At 59.3% G+C, this 4642-nt stretch overlaps 1 protein-coding gene and 1 long non-coding RNA gene across 2 annotated transcripts in view; one reads left to right on the forward strand and one right to left on the reverse strand.

The window, feature by feature from the left end:
• AGPAT5 (1-acylglycerol-3-phosphate O-acyltransferase 5) overlaps window positions 1–4642 on the forward strand; it is a 35770-nt gene that overhangs the window by 26488 nt on the left and 4640 nt on the right. The gene's annotated exons all lie outside the window — the stretch shown is intronic.
• The window catches only part of LOC107184690, a 14570-nt gene that overhangs the window by 9270 nt on the left and 658 nt on the right, over window positions 1–4642 (reverse strand). The gene's annotated exons all lie outside the window — the stretch shown is intronic.

The following is a 4642-nucleotide window of genomic DNA, read 5'->3' on the forward strand; positions in this document are numbered from 1 at the left end:
GAGCAAACCTGCAGCCGCTAAGTGTCAGGCCTGGGTTTACACATGACGGCCAGCAGAGCGGCCCGGCCGGGTGGCTCAGTGGTGAGCGTCGAGGGGCGCGGGGCAGTTTCGGGGCCTCCCAGCACCCGCCTTCGGGCTGCCAGACCCTGAGACCCAGAGAAAACGGCCCCGACCCCTGACCCCTGACCCCAGCTGGATAAAGCTTACGATCACCTGAAGTCCGTGTGCCTCGTTCAAACATCTGGGGACATCGATGTAAACTTTTCCATGAATGGGAAACTCATCTTCAGGCTGAAAAGGAGCCATTTTCTTTTTGGCTTGATTTTTTTCATTAAAAAAAACCCCACAAAAAATGTTTCCCCAAATGTAAACAAGCAAATGGATGAAAGGAAATTTACAGCTGTGGGGCGTGGTGTCCCCCTTGGCCTCCCCGGGGACAGGGGCGGGCGGGAGCCCACGCCCTCAGCCCATCGAGGACGCCCCCCACCCGGCCAGGTCACAGGCCGTGTTCCGGTCTCTCCATGGCGGCCACAGCCCCGAGCGGGGTTCCCACCGACATGGAAAACCACAGGGTGGAAGCCTCGTATCCCGTGATGGGCATTTCCTAGTCGTGCCCCGGGGGGCGGCCTCCAGCAGGTGTGACCCCGCGGACCCGGAAAATGCATCGAACAGAACTAGGGTTTCCTGGCAGCCGCCGTGGCTCCAGGCGGGGGGCTCTGGTATCACGGGGGCTGCCCACGCGGCCGGGGCTGGGGCTCGAGATGGACGGGCCCCGGTCAGAGTCTGTCCTGCATCCTGGGCTCTGCACACGTGGTGCCACTGGGCGGGACCCACTGTCTCAGCGGAGTGTGTGCTCACTCGTGAAGCGGGGAGCCCGGCCGCGGGGCTCGGGGGCTGAGCGCCGCCCTGTGAACCAGGAGGTCAGGCTCGATTCCGGGTCAGGGCACAAGCCTGGGCCGCGGGTGCTATCCCCAGTGTGGGGCGTGCATGAGGCAGCCAATCCATGATTCTCTCTCTTTTTAAAAAAATATATTTTATTGATTTTTTACAGAGGGGAAGGGAGAGGAATAGAGAGTTAGAAACATCGATGAGAGAGAAACATCGATCAGCTGCCTCCTGCACACCTCCTCCTGGGGACGTGCCCGCAACCAAGGTACATGCCCTTGACTTGAATCGAACCCAGGACCTTTCAGTCCGCAGGCCGACGCTCTATCCACTGAGCCAAACCGGTTTCAGCTCATGATTCTCTCTTATCACAGATGTTTCTGTCTCTCCCTCTCCCTTCCTCTCTGACATCAATAAACATATATTTTTAAAAACGACTCAAGTCAGACACAAAGCAGGGAGCCCCTGTGGGCGGGACTAGGGGCTCGAAGCTGTGGGGTCAGAGGCTGTAGGACAGAAGCTTCTAGACCAGCGGTTCTCCACCTTCCTAATGCCCGACCCTTTAACACAATTCCTCACGTTGTGGTGACCCCCAACCAAAAAACGACTCAAGTCAGACATTCTTGTTCCAGGTCACTGTACATGGTGGTCAGTGCCCAGCAGGTTTGTGGGGAAGCAGCAGAGTGGGAGAGACCGTGGACAGGAGCACCGTGTGCAGCCGGGGAGGGGGCGGCGAGGAATGAGAGCAAGTGGCAGGAAGGCCAGTGTGTCCTTGTAGGATGGGGCTGGCCTGCTGGCCAAGTCGATATCTGATATGCAGGATGTATTTTCATTGTTACAGATTGAACATAATTAAAGCATAGTGATTAATCACAAAAACAATATGTAACTATATATGTGTTTTCTGATGGTCTTAGGCGAACCCTGTGAAAGGGTCGTTCGACCCCCAGGTTGAGAACCGCTGCTCTAGAGGCTTCAGGTGCAAAACCTGCAGAAAAGTCGATCTAGCTCTTGCACGTTGAAAGCTGTTTCTGTGCGATTGAGGGAACGCTGCCTGGGGGTGAGCTGGGCCCCCAGGGGTGGTGACTGAAGGCTGCTGAGGGGGTTCTAACTGCATCAAACGACACATAAAATACAAGCCTAAGTGTGCGTCACCTGCTTAACCACCGTTTTATTATTTATTTAAATACATGTTTATTGATTTCAGAGAGAGGAAGGGAGAGGAAGAGGGAGAGAGAGAGGAATATTAATGATGAGAGAGAATCTTGGATCAACTGACCCCGGCATGCCCCCTACAGGGAGCGAGCCAGCAACCTGGGCATGTGCCCTGCCTGGGAATCGAACCTGGGACCCTTCAGTCCGCAGGCGGATGCTCTATCCACTGAGCCACACTGGCCAGGGTCATAATAACTTTTTATGTGAAACTTCAGGGGCCTTAATTCCGTTCACGGTGTTGTCGTCACCACCACCTGCTCTGGAACTTTCTCATCTTCCCAGACGGAAACTCTGTCCCATGAAACCCTCCCTCCCGCCCCCCAGACCTGCACCCACCATCCTACTTCCTGTCTGGCGGCTGTCAGTCCCCCAGAAGAGGAATCGCCCAGTGTGTGTCCTCCTGTGACTGCTGACCTCACTCCGCACAGTGTCCGCGGGGCCGTCGTGTGTGGTGAAGTCCCTTCCTTTCTCAGGCTCCCTCCGGGTCCCTGCGTGGCCGACCCACCCCTGCTCGCCATTCCTCCATGGGTGGCCCCTGTGTGGCTCCCACACCTGGGCTGTTGTGTGTCTTTCTTTTTAAAATATATTTTTATTGATTCCAGAGAGGAAGGGAGAGGGCAAGAGACGGAAACGTCAATGATGAGGGAGAATCATGGGTCCGCTGCCTCCTGCACGCCCCCCACTGGGGATGGAGTCCGCAACCCGGGCCTGTGCCCTGGCAGGAATGGAACCGTGACCTCCTGGTTCATAGGCTGACCTTCGATCACGGAGCCGCGCTGCCTGCTCACCGCCAGGCCTCCCCCGGGCATGCGTCCTTTTCATCGCTGTCATGGAGAGCTCGTGACTGAAGGTGCAATTGAGAAACAATGCTTTCTTTCCTAAAAACTACGTTAGCTCATGGACCTAAAGCCAGGACAAAGCGAGGGGCGATAAACACAGCATCCGTGAGCGGATTTCTCTCTTGGGTGGTTGGGGGGGCTGGTGGGGTTGGACACGGGCAGGGGCGGGCACGCTGCCCGTGGTGAGGGTGGCCGGCGGAGGGGTCCCTGGGTCTGTCCCTGCTCTATGACGGGCACTTCAGCCAGTAGTGTCCGCGTGGCCTGGTGAGGACAGATGGCGCCTTGCGCTGGCCTGGCTGAGGTTCACCTGCTGTGCGTCAGGAAGTGGCCTGCTTTCTTCCTCAGGAGCTAAAAGCCACCGCCCAGGCTCCCCGCAGGCAGGCAGGCATGGGGAGGAGGGGCTGTGCGGACTCTCCCTCCTCCTGCTCTGCCCCGGCTGAGCCCCCAGGACCCCCACACAGGCCGGGTCTGGGGATCACCCCCCACTCCTGCCTGGGCTCTGGACGCACAGGTGACCTCCACGCTGCACTCCCCCTCGCCCCCGGGCTCCTGGCTGCTGGGCCACTTTGGGGTGGAGGGGGAGGCAGCCCATGTCCGCTCAGCCAGGTGGCACCCAGGGCCTGGTGGGGGGGGGGGTAGGAGGGAGCGAGCCCTGCGTGTCCCAGGGCCCGGCCGGCAGGAAGCTTGCTGCTCCGCGAGGCGCCCACGCTTCCTCTTCCTTAACGACCTCCCGTCGCCCCCACTCGGTGTCCGCATGCCAGGCTGCAGCACCCCCTCCTGCTATTTACTCCTTCAGTGTTTGTGGCTGGTCCCGCTTAGTGACAGTCGCAGACTTGGCCGGCCCGGCCTCTCCCAGGAGACGGAGGGACATCGGGGGGACGCGTCCCCCTGGACCGGAGCGGGAGGCCGATGCAGAGGGAGGGGTGTCCTGCCGGCCGGGGCCCTCGGCGTCCTCACCTGGGTGAGCAGGGCACACGCACCAGCCGAGACACACGTGTGTGGTGTGTTCTTTTAAAATACGTTTTATTGATTTCAGAGAGGAAGGTAAAGGGGGGGGCAAGGGGAGAGTGGAGGGGGCAAGGCTGCCGAGACCCGTGCCTGCCTCTGGGTCCCCTCCCGCCAGGTCCCGCAGTCCCAGCGTGGAGGCGCGGGCACGAGGACACAGTGCCCACATCACAGGCCCTGGGGTCCGGCCGGAGGACCGAGGTGGATGGGGGCAACACCTGCAATAGAATTCCCCCTAAAACACCAAGGCTGGGCCGGCCGGTGTGGCTCAGTGGCTGAGCGTCGACCTATGAACCAGGAGGTCAGGGTTAGATTCCCGGTCGGGGCACAGGCCCGGGTTGTGGGCTCCATCCCCTGTAGGGGGCGTGCAGGAGGCAGCTGATCCATGGTTCTCTCTCATCATGGATGTTTCTCTCTCTCTGTCTGAAATGAGAACAAATATATTTTAAAAGATAAAGATGTGATAGTAACAATGGCAGAGAAGTGCCTGGCGATAGGCACCTTTTCTTCCTCTGAAAGAACAGAAGTCGACGAGCATCACAGGCCTTCTCTGACGGCGGAGGTTTCTTTAAAAGTGTTTTATCGCGATAAAGCACACCCAGCGCGGCGCCCACCCAACAGTGTGGGTGGCAGTGAGGGCGCGACGGGCACGCACGCGTCCCAAGGAAGCCCCGCCACCGGAGGGGCAGGCCGCCCTC

This window comes from Myotis davidii, unplaced genomic scaffold (assembly GCF_000327345.1).
Source record: "Myotis davidii unplaced genomic scaffold, ASM32734v1 scaffold807, whole genome shotgun sequence".
NCBI lineage: Eukaryota > Metazoa > Chordata > Mammalia > Chiroptera > Vespertilionidae > Myotis > Myotis davidii.